Source organism: Lactuca virosa, chromosome 5, assembly GCF_052849685.1.
Source record: "Lactuca virosa cultivar CGN04683 chromosome 5, Lactuca_virosa_CGN04683_v6, whole genome shotgun sequence".
Classification (NCBI taxonomy): domain Eukaryota; kingdom Viridiplantae; phylum Streptophyta; class Magnoliopsida; order Asterales; family Asteraceae; genus Lactuca; species Lactuca virosa.
Genome location: NC_136430.1, coordinates 57,613,585 through 57,631,794, shown reverse-complemented (window position 1 = coordinate 57,631,794; position 18,210 = coordinate 57,613,585).

Sequence of the window (18,210 nt, the reverse complement as noted above, 5' to 3'; positions counted from 1 at the left end):
CAGTTAGGTTAGAGTTCGCCAAGCGAGTTTGCATGAGACTACCACTTTAGTTAGAAAATTTAAATTTTAATTCATTTAATTCTTCTTCATAATTTGATACTGGAACTTTAAGTGATTCAAGGATGGATTGTACCTTTTTGATCAGCCGATCACAGTCGTCGATCTTCTCACTCACGGGCTTAGCTGCAAAGCACTTGTCCTCAGTCAGGTTCGGCTCCTTAAACTCACCTTCGGTTGGTCTTCCAGCTGTAACCATCAAACATTTTCCAGCCGAACCAGTATCTCTCGCCATAGAAGCTCTTCCATGTGTGGGTTTTCTCACTTCTTCATCCTCAGAATCGGTTGACCAGACTTCAACGCCACCGAACTCATCTTCATCCATATTTTCCTGCACAATCAAGGCATTCATTGAACTGTTAGTTGCCTTCTTTTTCTTGATTTCTTCCAACTTTCGCATGTAATACGCCTCATCATCTTCACCATCCCTTTTCTCAGCCATCTTTCTCAACATGCAATCTTTGGCAAAGTGGTTCTTGCCATGACAGTAATTGCAGTCGAACCCAGAGTCTCCTGTAAGCTTGCTTTCCTTCTTGTCGTCATCCTTTTGAGAGGTATTCTTTGTTTCTTCTTTCACCTTCTCAGAACTGTAACTTCCTTGCCAGTTTCTGTTCTTATTGACAGGGAACTTCTTTCGTGCAAACTTCTTTGGGTTGGTGATCATCATTGCATATTCTTCCCCTATAAGGTCACACTCAGACATATCTGACTCCTCCTCTTCTTCTGCAACACTTTTGCCTTTTGAGACAAGGGCCAGCGATCCCACACCCGAAACTATCTTCGCCTCCTTGGTTACCACACTCTCATGGGATTTAAGTATACCCACCAGTTTCTCTAGCGAGTATGATTTAAATTGTTCGTGAGCTTTCACTGTTGAAACCACTGCCATCCATTATGGTCTTAAACCATTCATGAAGGTTACCTTTTGTTCGATCAATTTTCTTTCAATACCATGCTTGATCATCTTGCTAAGAAGATGATTGAAGCGATCGAAGGTTTGTATCAGTTTCTCATCAGGTTTCTGTTCGAAAACTCCAAATTCTGAGAGCAACAAGGTTTGAATTGAGTGTTCTAGATCCTCATCGGTTGAGTAGAGTTCTTTCCACCTATCCCAGATTTCTTTAGCCGCCGTGCATGAAACAACTAACCGAAAAGTGTCAGATTGCAGTAAGAATCTGATCATTCTCATGGCTTTCACATTACATAGCACCTTGTCCTTTTCATCCTGTGGCATCTTATCTACGTCCGCCACGTGCTGATTATATTTTTTTGAGTCTTCACTGTCATGTTCGTTCCAGAGTGAACAAACGGCCCAAGCGTGATAGCTTCCCAGATGAGATAACCATTATCTTCAGATCCAACTACGTAATCTTCAAAGTGATGCACCCACACTTCATAGTCTTGAGTGTAAAGAATGGGAACCCTTGTAGTGGATCCAATGTTGTTGGAGATGTTGATGGGATTAGATTGAGAATCTTCGTGAGACATGGTGAGCTTTTCCTTAGAACTGCTAGAACCAGACCTGTAAACTTGAGATTAGGGTTTTATCAAACACAAGAGTTGCCGTCGACAGGAAGAGGACGGCTTCTTTATATTCGACAAAAGTGGAAACCCTAAAGAATTCTTAACACAGAAGGAATGTGTATTGATCACACAGTCTCCTGCTCTGATACCAATTGTTGGAACAAAGTTCTAGTAGGATCAATATATTCTAAGCACAAAAAAACAATAAATGACGTAATGAAGAACACAAGAATGGTTTAACTGATGTCGAATGATTAAGCTTTAACACCTCAGAAGAGCTCGATTAAGAACTTTGACTGTAGAGGTGTTTAGGGTTACAAAGCAATAATAATTATAATTACTACCGTATCTAAGGCATACATGCATGCACTATTTATAGCTTAACCCTACTTAATAATCACGGATGGACATGCCCAATCCGGATACACAAAACTAAGCCCATGACGCAACATAAAATACCCAACATGTGTCATCACTAAATCATCGAGGGGCCCACTGATATCGAAGTTATCCCTCTAAGGGTAAAAGGAAAGGATAAACTTTGACTCATATGCTTGCTCTATTTACTCATCAAATCACACACAATGATATGTTTTATAACACCAAGTTACTGGTGCGTTTACATATCATCAATGTGCAACCGACTTGTAAACTGCAACTATATGTCTCCGTTTGAAGAATATAAGATAATATCGTCTCACTAATCACTCGTGATAAAATCCATGAAGTGATTCAAGTGAGCGTAGGTTTAATCCAATACTCAAATCTTATTATAGGAGTACTCATGAACACTGTAGCAAACGTGTGCTATGTCTAAAACACTTAGACAATCTACAGTCAGATTCATGACAGACTTGCTTCAATACCTACTTCCAAAGTATGATCAACTGTGGATAGTTTGAATAATTCGGGAAGTCAAAACATGCAAAGTGAAACACAAGAATAATCGAATCCAATATGGTCTCAAAACTTTTGAACATAAATAAAACACCTTTTATTTAATCACCATATTGATTACATATTATTCATTGTATAATGTTTCGATTTATCAACTTTATACTTGAATTAAAACAATAGGTATCCCATGCTCCAAGCATGCACACTATGGTTGTCTCTGGTCTTTACTTTGTGAAATAGATCAATTGAAAAACATATCCAATGAAGCTCATTTCACAATTCCAAACCTTTATCACAAGGGTAAGAATTCCAAATTCTTTCCACTATAAGAATGTGTTAATTCTAAACTATTATGCAATGTACCTTTTGTAATGTCATGGTACCAAAGTCAGAGAGACTTTGCCAACGATATTACAAAACTTTCCACTGGAGATTGATAACAAAACAATTCCAAGGAAGCGAAGTCTCAAATTCAAAGTACATTCCTTTGAACATCCTTCTTGCATAAAATTTTCTAACCTACACAAAGATTCTTAACATTCATCTCCCGTTATGGAAACATTTCCATATTTTCCATATGACAACTCATTATTAATAGAATCCTGTCTATTCATAACAATGTCAACATGGTCCAACCATTACTATACTTCCAACTGTCCTTAAGCGACCAATCCTTAGATTGTCCTCGACAATTGCTTAACCATTTTAGCCATATCTCGTTCTAGTCCCTTTTCCCTCTAAATGCCCTTGGCATTTGGAAAATTAGAACAGATTAATATTATAGCATATGTAATCGATCCTATATCCGAAGCATATGGAATACGATGCATAATGTCTCATAAAGACATGATACTTTAACAGTTTTTCGCTATAATATTTCCACATATAGAATTTCCTTATGTTGAATCATTTCACATAAAATTCACATATGTCCATGACTAAATTCGATTAAAATCTCAATATAAGATTTTAGTTCGAAATGAAGTATGAATTCCTCTCCCTTGATTATAGCAAAACAACTTTTCAAACCCTGCAACTTTGCGAATTGAAACTTTTGTTTTCTTTAATTAACATTGCTAACTCGCAACACTTACCATAATAATTATGCTCCCACTAGGATAATAGTTGTTATCTTACTAGCATAACACTTATGCTCCCACTAGCTTTGACATGTACCCCGAAAATCAGCTGGACTTCTAGAAATCAATAATTGTTGACTTTCTTACCAAAGTTCAAATTTCTAATACAAGATGCTTCGATAAGACTTTATCTAGGCTCCTCAAACTCATACACCTTTCCTTAGATAGCTCACATCTGTGTTTAAACAACTTCAGAGCTTACAGTAATAAGTCTCGAATGTTTAGACCTTTTGCCATTTCTCACAATTTGAACTATAAAGAGGGATGTCGTAATCATAATAGAATTTGAGAATGCAAATATCACAAATGCTATCTCCTTAAAATCTACTTAGTGAAAGCGTTTCCTCACAATCATTTTCATGAATTGGAGAGAAACCTTATGACACTTAGATTTTATGGTGTATGTGTTCCTATCCATGTGAATTTGTCATAACCATAATCACAAGACAAGGTTAGTGACAAATCCAAACTCATATGGACTGAACTTGTTCAATCTTAATTTATTGCCACCTGACAGCTCAAGGGCCTACCATTGCTTCCAAGTTGTTATGAAAACAATTGAGCACTCATAGAACTCACATGCATAGTCAACTTTAACTGGAATGGGCACAGAAACAAGAATACGTCAACACGATAAGTTAAAAACCTCAAGTCGTGGGCTAGTGATTAACAATAGGGTTAGTCTTGATCAGTTCTTGAAACTTTTCAAGATCTTTAAGACTCCCATTGACCTCTTGACATATAAGATTCCCTTGTCAAGAATCATTCTTTGAAAAACAAATATTCAAGAGTTAGTGTGGTTTATTATCGAGACAAACACTTCACACAATTGGTCTTAGTTGCTCTTTGTCTTATCCAAGACATCACAACTTACCAATTTCAAATGTACAAGAGTAAGAAACATTTTACTCTACATTTGATAAGTGTTATAAACTTTTCTTAAGATTACATCACTCAAGTTACAATCTTGGAGTATGACTCTAAGACTTGATTTTGGAACGAAGTATGATTCACCTTTTGATTTAACCATTTCAACAATTCCCGATTCCTCTTCTTAGCCATACAAGTGCACTTAGAGGATCAATTTTGATATGGTTCCATAATCACTAAGATGATCATAAAAACGATACTCAATTACTCTCCCTTCTTTTCAGATTGGAGAAACTTTTATCTTTCTGCCTAATTTTATTCCTCTTATTCGTTCTGCTATACATTAAAACTTTTCCAATGATTCAGAATTACACTTAATCTTGTAAGTATAATCATATTCACTAAGCTTTTAGTAAATCATGAAGAATACTCTTATCGTTCTTTATGGTGGACCTGACCTGTGCACAACCAAGTATACCCGATCCCTTAGTCCTTCACTTGACTCACATATACATGTGAACAAGGAATTAGTCTTAATTTCCCAAAGACGAAGGTTTTCATTCATCACACAATACAAGTTGCATGATTCCAAGTTTCTATCCAATTGAAACTTGGGTGATGAGAATCTTTCCTTTTTGGCAAACTTTGTCACTACCGCAAATGAAAGAATCAATTCCATTTGCTAAGAAACATACAAACATCAATTTTCACAAATGCCATTGTAAGGAAATTTAGAAATAAGATAAAAACAAATTTTTATTTATTTATAAAATGCGGAAATTTTTTTCCTTACAATGCCATTACAAATGAAAACTATGTTCCAAAATATTTTTAAGCAATCTATCATAACTCTTAAGCAGCAGCTCAAAAATCTGATCATTGAACCATGCGATCGAAATCCATCTCTTCGCGTCAGACTCAACATACTCTTCCTTTAAGCTTCCTTTGATTCTACAAAACATCAAAATGTAATTAAATTACATCATGTATTAAGAATCTCCAAATAGAAACTTAATAGAGCTAGATAGTGGACTTACCTGAAGCAGAGTCATAAACTCTGACTTTACCATCCTTATGATCCTTCAGGTAGATTCGGCAGCTTCTCAACCAATGCCCCTTCTCTTGGCAATAGAAACAAACAGACTCTTTCGGAATGGCACACGGGACAATCTCAGACTTAGCCTTTTTCTCTTTACCATTTGGTCAATTGACTTGACCATGGCCGATCCCTTTCCATTGGGAAGAGAAAGCTCTTTTGGACTTACAATGTTGCCATTGTCAATGTCCATGGAAGTTTGGGAAGTAGATCTTCCAACCAAATTTGCATTACCAGTGTGCCAAATCATTGTTGATTCAGCAGCAATTAGCAAATAGGTGAGATCAATAAGGGTCACGTCGCGGTCTGTCACATAGTAGTCTTTAACAAACTGACTATACGACTCGGCAAGTGACTGAAGAACCAAGTCAACATCCAACTTCCTCGACACAACGACTCCTAACATTCCCAGCCTGTCAATGTGTGACTTCATCTCCAAGACATGTGCACACACAGACCTTCCATCTTGGTGTTTGCTAGCCAATAGGGTTTGAGTGACCTTGAACTTTTCAAGTCTTCGAAATTGTGGGCCAGGGAGAATTATTGGAGGAGGTGGAGGAAGTGAAGTATGATTTCCATCTCCACGATCCAATCGTGGGACATGATCTTCATGAGGAAAGCTTTTTCCAAAAGATTCAGGAAGACCATAATTGTCTGAACTAGACATCTACAAGGGAGAAATTCAAGTTAGTTGATATAAGTCCTTAATATAACACCCAAAATGAAATATTAAGGCTAGGACCCAACATAATATTCTACAATTCGGAAGAGGGATGCCGTAATCCAATTGTAAAATATTTGAAGGTAGGTAAATGACGATTTACCAATTTCCACCATGAAAAACGAAAATGAATTTTAGGTTTTAAATGAATTGAAATTCCTAGATGCTTTGAGATTCATTGAACTTTTCAATGGCATGTTTAATCTCGATTATGCCCTTCAAGTTTGTGACTGGGATACCGAGGATCACAAACAAGGTGTGAATAACCATGCAAATACGCTTGGTACTCCCGATGTCATTTATCACTTAATCAATGTGCCGGTTAACCACACACGCTCCATTAATCTATGAAAAACATCGAGCTATCCTTTGCCACCTTTGTTAGTCCAAGTTAGTATGCCGATTAACCACACACGCTCCACTAATGACTTAGGAAGGTGCAAAGTGAAATTTCATGGATTAGCATCAAATTCACATTTTCCTAAAGTAACTAAGATTAGGAATTTGTAAAGTGTTTAGTTACTTTGTATTTCATTATACTTTTAATGTGGATTTAAATGTCCTGTCAAACCCGTTAGGCTAATGACCCTCCACTGGTCAAGGGTGCGGTGGGTAAGAATGGATACCCAATGGCAGTCATTTTACAGGCCGATTCCTTAAACACCCCTAATAGACCAGCTTCGTGAATGAGGCCTACTAACGGTAACACTGACTTGCTCTGATACATATATAATATATTTCACTTTTAATTTTATATAGTATAAGGGGGTATTTTAAACTTTTAAAATATTTTGTGGTTTAATCTATTAATTAAACTATACTCTTAATTTAATTAAACTTGAACATGTGATTATGGATTTATTAATCTCTTTTAATTAAACACTTTAATTAATTAAATGAAATCCATAAAGGTGTAATATGAACTATTCAAAGAAACAAGGTTCTAATTAATTTTTAAGTTATGGACCCAACAGTTGCACATTTTAATTACAAGAGTTTAAACAATTCAATGTTTCTTAATTTAAGGCTTTTCAAATACCAAAACTTGAGGGCATGTTCTTGAAAACCTTTTGAGTTCCAAACTTGATGACAAGATTTGTAACTTCATAAAGAAACTTTTGAGTTCCATAACTTGATGGCAAGTTTTGTAACTCCTAAAAACAATTAGATAAAATTTTAAAACCAATAAAATAATCATAATTTTATCTTTTACAAATTTGACTTAATGCAACTCTTATAGCAAGATAACTTCAAATCAAAATATTACAAACAATTAGCTTAGCATATAAACTAGTAATAATTTCAAGATTTGACAATTTATCTTTTAATTGGATGGGATAACCATTAACTTATCAGAAAAAACAGATTTTATGATACAAAACATTTTAAGATAATGATCCAAATCCAATTTTGGCCAAAAATCCCGAAAAACTTCGAACATATGATCCAACTCGTCAAGTCGGATAATGGACTCGTCGACTTCATCACTGATGAACATGGACTCATCAAGTTCATTAATGGACTCGTCCAGCCCCTCTTTCAGAGTGCAGTTTTTTCGACTTTTCCAACTTTGAACAATTAAGCAAGCATCAATATAACAGAAAACAACCCATGTCTCTAATACCACTGTTGCGTTTTATGTACTATAACAATCCTATGGTGCACATACAACCCTAATGCTTTGGATCTAAGTTTTCTCTAGTTATACACGCAATAAAAATTATCCAAAGTATGAAGCCTATAACTAGCATACATTTGATATTTGAATCATAAAAACTAGTTAGAATATTACCTCTTGTTGTAGCTAGTTGAATTTGGCCTTTCAAGAGCTTAGCACCTCAAGTGTGATGCCTCAAACGGTTCACAACACACCATGAACAAATAGAGGACTTGAGAGAGAGTTTTGTCCACACCAAAGTCGGCTAGGCTCAACTAGGAATCCATAAGTGCCGATTTTAGGGTTCAGGGAATACATATATATTGTAGAATTCCAAGAGTCATAAGCAAACCCTAATTCTTACACTTAGGCTTATGATCCATAACTCATATGGACTAACTCTTCATGGAAACTTACAAAAACTTAGTCCATCATGGATCAATATGTAACATCCCAAAAATCGAGACCAAAAATTTTTGTTTTATATATATTGCTTATAAAATTTGTTTGAGGAAAACATTACTGATATCATATTAATTCATAAACCATAGTTGCATGTCTCAAAGACCATATCGTCAAATAGTAATAATGTCATAGTACAATCCCAGAAATCTCAAATGCGGAATCATGTGTGTGCGATGCGCTGCTACCCTGCCGGCTCCTTCCCTTTAGACGAAGAGGTACCTAAAACCAAAACGAAAAACCGTAAGCACAAAGCTTAGTGAGTTCCCCCATCATACCACATACCATACAATCATACATATTGTCGGGTAATTCTGGGGTGCCCGACCTACCCATGTCAAACCATTCTGGGGTGCTGACCTACCCATGTCAAGCCATTATGGGGTGCTGACACACCCGTGTCAGGCCATTCTAGGGTGCCTGCCTACCCTCCGGTCTATCTCAACCGGCCACGGGGACTGTTTCACCCCTACCACTATCACATAATATCATATCATAATCATGTTGTCATACATATCTGGGGTGTCCGACCTACCCTTCGGTCCTAACGACCGAATCGGGGGACTATTCCCCTCCTACTACCACTATCGCCTAAAACATATCATACTGGCACATGGAACAAATCAGGTAGTAGCAAACCTAGACAATTATCACAAAGACAATCATCTAAGTACATTCCCTGCTGGTGGGCCGGCATTGTGGCCGTAGACCCACCTCTACTGGAAGGTAACTCACCTCAATGTCGTGTAGTGTCTGTACTGTCCTCGGTATGGAAATCAACTCTTCTCGACTCCTCAATCCCTATACAAAATCCATTATACATTACCATTTCATACTCATAACCCCTACAAGGGTCAACTTAAGTCCAAGACAAAGTCAAGGTCAAAACCTTGGTCAAAGTCAACATCTGGTTGACTAGACTCGCCGAGTTGGTCCACCAACTCGTCGAGTACCCATGTCCACAAAATGCTATAACCCCGTCCCTGTCCGTCAAGTCTAGCAAGAGCTCGACGAGTTCTCCTTCAACAAAACATCGGGACCTTCTTCAACTGACTCGCCGAGTTCATCCTTGAACTCGTCGAGTTCATCTTCATCCGTATGAAGGTGTTTAATCTCTGACTCACCAAGTTCTCCTTGAACTCATCTAGTCCATCTCCATATGGTTGGGACATTGCCTTGAACTCGTCGAGTTCCTCCTTGAACTCTCCGAGTCCTTCAATCTTCAAGTCCATAACAAACCCCAAAAGGCTGAGTTTTCCATCAACTCAACCAAAGACCATTTCCAGAAGATGTTTGGGGGAAACTGCAACCCGGCTCGCCGAGTCACCTAAGCGACTCGCCAAGTTCCTCTTTGTCCAAAACTATACAGTCAATTTTAATCGGTCTTAATGCATCCAAACCATAGATCTGACCTCCTAGGGTCCATATTATACGTAAAGTTTCAATGTTAACGTCCATGCATGAGGTATTTGGCCCAAATGGCTCTAGAATGAAGTCTACAAGATGCATGGGGTGCTTATGGCAATAAAGTTGGCACCTTTATGCCATAAGAACCCCCAATGGTTCCAGATCTGAAGCTATATCCTCAATGAACCCCAAAATTCCGAGTATGGCACCTCTAAGGCTTAGAAAAGATAGAAATGAACCCTAACTAGAAATCTAAGAGATAGATGGTCAAGGTTTCGGCTTTATGCCTCAAGTGAGATGGAAATGGGGCACAACCACTGGATCTACTAGCTTCCACTCGAACTTCCAAGCTCCTTCTTCCTTCTCAAGCTTCACTATCACTATAAGCACAAAAAAATGGCTCAAGAACACTCAAACAAGGTTAGGGTTTCGATTTAGGGTTTCTCTGAGTTGGGAGGGACGATGGAGGTTGGGTTGAGACAAGATAAGTTTTTTAAATAGGGTGCAAACCCTAAATATTAGGGTTTCATCCAGACATCCCTACTCGTCAAGTCGGTCTCCCGACTCGTCGAGTAGGTCACTAAACCACCCGGTCAAAATCGAGTCTACTCGACGAGTTGGGCCTCCAACTCGCCGAGTCCCAGAGCAAAACACGAAATTACTTGAATTTAAATACGCACTAGGAACCGGATGTTAAATAATAGCCCAAACCATATGTATTACTGATTTACATAATCAGTCCCTGTTAATTTAATTAGTCTCTTTTGATCACTAAATTAATTCCAAATTAATTCTTGATCAATACTAATTAAATAATATGATTTCTCAAGTAATATATTATACTTATAATATATTAATAAATCACAAATAACCTCTTTCTCAAATATCCATCCTAACAAATTGTCCTAGTGAATGCAACCCGAAATGGACCATGCTACTCTCGGTTCAAGTACCTACCAGTTATAGTTATGGGCTTAGACACCTAATCCAACACGATTTTGGTCGATCCGGCCAAGATCGAGGCGGTTATGCAGTGGGAGGTTCTGAAATCTCCCTCAGATATCTGGAGGTTCTTGGGATTGGCAGGGTACTACCGGAGATTCATACAGGATTTCTCCAAGATTGCAGTACACCTCACTCGTCTGACAAGGAAGAGGGTGGATTTCCGGTGGGGCCCTGAGCAACAGACCGTATTTGAGACGCTACGACAACGACTCTGTCAGGAGCCAGTTTTGACACTTCCTGGGGGAGTTGAGGATTTCGTGGTGTTCTGTGATGCATCGATCACCAAATTGGGAGTAATCCTTATGCAGATAGGATGGGTCATAGCCTATGCATCACGACAGCTGAAGCCGCATGAGACGAGATATCCCACACATGATCTGGAGTTGGGAGTGGTGGTATTCACTCTCAAGATTTGGAGACATTGCCTCTATGGGGTCCATTATACCATATACACAGACCACAAGAGTCTAAGACAAATCATGGATCAGTCGAACCTGAACATGAGGCGGTACAGGTGGCTGGACATAGTCAAGAATTATCACTGCGAGATCCTTTACCATCCGGGTAAAGCGAATGTGGTCGCGGAATCCCTAAGTCGCAAGTCAGCTGGATCTTCTGTTCCAGCGGCAAGTATGAGGATATCAGTGGATTCTCCACTTGTGAGCTTGATCAGGGAAGCTCAGGCTAAGGGGGTACGACAGGAGAACTAGAAGCTGGAGAGGATCAGGGGCGATATCACCCGATTTATGCAGGATAATCGGGGATTGTTGACCCGTTACGGTCGGGTATGGGTTCCGATGTCTAGTGGGTTCAGACAGATTGTACTAGAGGAGGCTCATAAGTCTCGCTTCTCTATTCACCCGAGGGCCACCAAGATGTACCGAGATCTGAGTTTTAGTTACTGGTGGCCGTGCATGAAGAGGGAGATCGCTTGGTACGTCGAGAGGTGATTGACCTGCAGGATGGTCAAGGCCGAGCACCAGAGGCCGCATGGAAAGCTGCAGCCTCTGGAGGTTCTCATATGGAAATGGGAGCAGATTACGATGGACTTTATCACCAAATTGACGATGACAGCGAAGGAATATGACTATATGGGTCGTCGTGGATCGATTGACCAAGAGCTCCCATTTCCTGGCCATTCGGGAGAGTTCATCGGCCGAGAAGTTGGCCGAAGTATATATCCGTGAGATCGTTGCTCGCCATGGGGTGCCGGTCGTTATTATCTCATACCGGGATTTTCGATTCACCCCCCGTTTCTGCAGAATTTCCATGAGGAACTGGGCACGCGGCTACATTTCAGCACAACTTATCATCCGCAGACAGATGGTCAGAGTGAGCGGACCATACAAACCCTCGAGGATATGCTGAGAGCCTGCGCTATTGACTTTGGTGGGAGCTAGGACTCCTACCTACTCCTTGCAGAGTTCTCCTACAACAACAGCTTTCACTCCAGCGTTGGTGCTCCACCTTATGAGTTGTTGTATGGACGGAGATGTCGCACCCCAGTATGTTGGGGTGAGGTCAGCCACGGGGTGATGGGTCGGATAGAGGTAGTTCTACAGACTACTGATAGGATTCAGCAGATCAGGCAGTGGTTGCAGACTGCTCAGAGTCGGCAGAAGAGTTACGCCGAACGGCGCTGATCTGAGTTGGAGTTTCAGGTTGGTGACATGGTACTACTGAAGGTCTTACCCTGGAAGGGTGTGATTCGCTTCAGAAAGAGGGGGAAGTTGGGTCCCTGATACATTGGACCCTTTCGAGTTATTGCCAGGGTTGGCAAGGTGGCATACAGACTGGATCTTCCGGAGGAGCTCAGTCAGATTCACAGCACTTTTCACGTCTCGCAATTGCGGAAGTGCATATTAGATGAGGAGGCAGTGGTGTCATTAGATGATATTCAGGTCGATGAGCGCTTGAATTACGTGGAGAGGCCAGTAGCCGTTATGGAGAGGAAAGTGAAGGTTCTACGGAACAAGGAGGTACCTTTGGTAAAGGTACAATGGGAGCATCGAAGGGGATCCGAGTGTGCTTGGGAGTCGGAGGCAGAGATGCGGGAGCATTATCCGTAGTTGTTCACCACAGCAGACTTTGAGGACGAAGTCTAGTCCAAGTAGGGGAGAATTGTAACATCCTGAATCCCATGCATAAAATGTAAAGCTTTATATTCATATTTTTAAACCTACTCGATGAGTTGGATGCCCCAACTCGCCGTGTAAAGATTGATCAGGTCGTGTGGTTTATGGAACCTACTCAACGAGTTGGAGGACCCCAACTCGACGAGTAGAGGTTGTGCATGAAAACCCTCATTTTTAGGGGTTGCACCCTATTTAAAGGACCTTAAGTCCTCCTTCCAGCTTCCCTTACCACCTTCACGTCCATAAACAAACCCTAATCAAGCTAACCTCTTATTTTGAGTGTGTGAGACTAAAGTGTGTGTGTTTGGTGCATTTCTTGAAGAGGCTTGAAGATTGAGAAGCTTGGAACGAGAAGGAGCTTGTAGATCCAGTATCTAATTCGTTTTGGCATTCATTTGAAGGTAAAAAGTCATTAACATGATCATTTTCTTGTTAGATCTCTCCATTCAAGAGTTTAGGGCCTTTTTAGTCCACTTTGGATCCATTTTTGGAAGTTGAGCATGATCTGAAGTTGTAACTGCAGATCTGGACTCCTCTAGGCCGCCATAGTCATAGAGTTATCGGCTTTATCAAGCTTTGTCCCTTTTCCATGCCCTAAACCGCTTCCTAAGATTAGTTTTGGGTGTTTTATCCTCTTGAAGCCTTGCATACACATAAAGTTGGCAACTTTGCATGGTAACTATACCCTAGGAGGCTAGATCTACAGTTTCGAGCCATGGTTTTGCTTAAAAGCGTCTGAATGAGAAAAGGGTTGAAGGAACTCGGCGAGTTGCATAGCCAACTCGACGAGTTGGTTAGGGGTTTCCCGATCTTTTTGACACTACATGGACTCGACGAGTTGTTTGGTAACTCGGCGAGTTGACTTGAGTTTTTGTTTTCTAAGTTCTAGAGGAACTCGACGAGTTGGGTCAACACAGACTATTGACCTTGACCGTTGACTTTGACTTTGACCAAGTTTGACTTTTGAGGGTACTTTGGTAATTTGGATCTTGATAGAATTGGTCATATGATGATTGTAGGTGGTTGAGTTGGAGCTGTGTTTTGGAGTTTAACATTATCATCCAGTGCTACTTGTGAAGTGAGTTTACCTCACTATACTAATAGGGTCGAAGGCACGAATGTCGGCCCTTTTGGATTGTTATCCTGGTTATCGCATGATCATATGCTTAGTGATCTGTTAGATCTGTATCCTGGTATATAGGATGATGCTATGTTTAGTGACCTGTTAGGTCGGCATCCTGGTATATAGGATGATGTTATGTGACCTGTTAGGTCAGTATCCTGGTATATAGAATGATGCTATGTGACCTGTTTGGTCGGTATCCTAGTATATAGGATGATGCTATGATTAGTAATATGTTAGATCGGTCTGACTGTTTGTACATGCTAGCATTGTTATCTATGTGTTGATTGTATGTGTAGGGTGGGTTTAGGCGGTCCTGCTTTGTGCTGAAGGCCAACATACCTAGGGTGGCCCGGATAGACTGCAGACCCATCAGGGCGTACTAGTCAGGCCGAAGGCCTGGAGAACTTTCCATACAGGCTGAAGGCCCGGGAGGGCGAACCAGACATGCTGAAGGTTCTGAGAGTGGGCCAGACAGACTGCAGCCCGATGAGGGCGGTCCAGTCATACTGCAAACTCTATATGCATATTGTTTGTTATGATATTGTTATGGTTTGTATTACTTTGGTATTTTGGGGGAACTCACTAAGCTTCAGGCTTGCAGTTTTGGATTTTGTTTCAGGTACTCCGGATGATCGCGGGAAGGCGAAGGCTTAATCGTGCACCTCCCACGTTTTTATGATTTGATTTCTATGATACTCTGATATGAAACTATTTTGAAAGCATTTTGTAATAAATAATGGTTTTTGAATGCTTGAAAATTTTTAAATTTTCATGAATTTTATGGATGTTACATAAATACTCAACCGAACAAAATACTAACCACATTAGAAAACGTAAATTTATTGTGGTCTTACTATCGATGTGATAATGTACGTCTGCATGAGAAGATAATAATATATTTCATTCGAACAAGAATCAAACCAAACAATTACAAACACTATACCAAGATTTTAATCTATCCTTATGGTGTAAAACTAATTAAAGCGGTCAACCAACATTCCCGAACCAATGAATCAAATCAATTTGCTTTGATTCAAAAGATCTTAAAAATTGTCACAAAATCAAAAGTTTGGAACTATCAAATTGTTCGAGTCTAAGCTATGTGTCATCATTGGGTGGGTTGTAGAAAGAAGGCTTGGTGAGAGTGGGTTTGGACCAAAGGTTGTATGTTTGTATCGGGTTGGCAAAATGTATGATGTGGGTCAGTGGAGGGAGGTCGAAGATGAATAGATTATAAAGGGTTGAGCTGTGGTAGGTATGAGGGCATAGGAGACTCAAGAAAACAACGAGAATAGAGATGGTGTGGAAAAGTCATCAAGGAAGTCATATGATGGGGATAAGAGACACTACAAGGAAGTCATAGAGTATTACCGGCGATAGGCGTCACCACTAAAAGTGGCGTTTGTCGCCGCTAATACTATTAGTAGCGACGCGTCGTCGCTAAAAGCCTGCGGTTGATGCTTTGTCGCTAATACTCCAAATGCCGCCACTAATGCGAGATGTCGCCACTAATAAGCATGTGTCGCCACTAAAGGTGTCGTTGGTATTGGTATTTTCCTTTCGTTTTGTATTTCACATTAAAATTGAAAAAAAAACTGTATAAAAAGTATAAAAACTGCTATGATATTAATTAATTTAATCCTACATCCTTCCATTCCAAAATATTAATCCAACATCCGTTCAAAATACTCATCCAATTTAACATAATGCAAAATACTAGTATGAAATACTTATACAAACAAAACATTACCAAAATCCTACAAGTAGCTATTTTTGGAACTTTGCTTTACAATGTGGGACTTATCCCACATTGGTGGAAGAGAAAACCTTCTCCCACCTTATATGTCTTGTCCCACTCATTTAATTAAATGGATCAAGTAATGGGTTAAGCATATTGGGCTTGGGTTATGGTGTTGGACTACCCTAATTGGACTCAAAATAGGCTAATATCAAGAGAATATTTAATGGTTAAAAGACGGGCCTTGGGCCTTGGGGCTCTTGGGGTCTTCCTGATTAATTAAATAATTTTTAATTACGAAATTAATTTTTATTCTTTATTTTTATTAAATTCATAATTACTGAATGACAGGTTTTGACAGTTATTTTCGGTTTTGATAGTTTCCAACTGTCATAACTAATACCTATAAATACCTGTTTTCATTCATCTGTGAGGGGTTACAAAAATCATTTTTACACCACAAAATTCTCTTTCAAATTCGTTCTTCCTGAAGATGAAGGGAACATAGAAATTTCGTCAGATTCAAGATCACTTCTTGGATTGATTGTTGTATCCTCTTGACAGATCCCTACCGGGGAAATTTCTGTCTTAGGACACTGCATAGCAGGCCTCAATCTGTACAATTTCGTGATTATATTTCCTGTGTAATCATCATACAAGTATGTTTTCTGTAAATTGATTCTTGTATTTTATATATATTTGAATTTCGTTTGTTTTATTTCAATTAGTTTTGTTGATTGTATACTTCTGTCATAACAGCTATTGGTCATCATCACTCTCCCTGTTTCCTCCGGTTTCATTTCGTTGTGGCAACGAGCGAAACCAATCTTCAAGTGCGGCACTACATGCTGGATCTTTTAACATTGTTTGAATCATGTCCAACTACAAATAATACAACATAGTCTATAAGTTAAACCAATATTATAATATTTTATATACAAAATATACATTCTACATACAAGCAAAGTACAAAATATAGCATTGTACTATAACTAACAATTATCAAACTACAAAATACTATTATAGCATTGTACTTTCATAAACTAACAATTACCAACTTACACATATTGTGTAACACCTCATTCCTGGTACGCATTTAAATTGTACTTTGTTTATTTTGTAGAGCTACTCGACGATTTGGGAACCCCAGACTCGTCGAGTAGAAGCGGGATTCGACGCGGGTTTAAAGCCATCTACTCGACGAGTCAAGAGCCCACGACTCGAAGAGTAGGCCTGCCAGAATGACACCCTAATTTCGGCGTTTTGCACCCTATTTAAGCAACTTAATCCCCACCCTATGGCCTCATTTCCAGCCTCCAAGTCCCAAACACTAATCCACGAAACCCTAGGGCATTTTGTGAGTATGTCAGCCATTTGTAAGCAATCTTATGTGTTTTTGAAGCTTGAAGAAGAAGAATGAGTTAGAAGTTTCAAGAGGAGGAGAGTAGATCCAGGAACTACACTTTTTTGGCTACATTTTCTGGTAATCAAGTTTCTATCTTGACCTGTAGTTTATTAGATCTCTTCCTTCCTCTTTTAGGAAGGTTTTGGCCCAAGAATGATAACTTTTGGAAAATGGACGACCCAAGTGGGTAATCGTCCAGATCAAAGACCTTGAAGGGCTGGTATGGCATAAAGGTGCAAACTTTATGGCATTAGAGCCCCCATTCAAGCCATAGAGTGTCATCTTGGCCTTTTTAGCCCAAAAAGGCCATGCATTAAGAGAAAGATGGGCGCTTTACGTGTCCAAGTAGTTTTAGGGGTTAGATCTGTGGTTGTAAGTCTTAGTTAGGTGTATGGACGGCTTAAGGACCAAGTTTTGGGTCCCAAGGAGTTAGGGTATGAGCTAAACCCATTAAGAAGAGGTCGTAACAGGTAAAGTTGGAAACTTTACCCTTAAAAGGACATTTTCGGGGTTTATGGGAAGTATGAATCTTGGATCTGGTGTAACACCCCATTTATTAAATAAATAAATAGAAAAAATTAATAGATGAATAGTGGCCCTAAATGCGGAATAATTTAGCAAGGCGTTGGTTTTGGGGGTTAAAAAGTCATAATTGCGAGCTTGGGGGTTAAAATGAGATTTCTGGATTAGTTTGTAAAGAGTTTTGGAGGTTGAAGGTTGTTTGGTAAATTCTGGATTTAAATTGAAAGAAAATCTTGAAGAAAGGGGCTGAATGGTAAATATTAGATTAAAATTGAAAAGATTTTATGGAGGCAGGGGCTAAAGGGTAATTTATGGACTTAAAGTGAAAAATTTTTATGAAGGAGGGTTCAAAAGTGAAAAAAAAATTATTTAAGTTTGAAAGGAAAAACACGGGACTTAAACCCGTGCCTTCCCTTCCCGGCTGAAGGTATCATCGAGCAACCTTAACC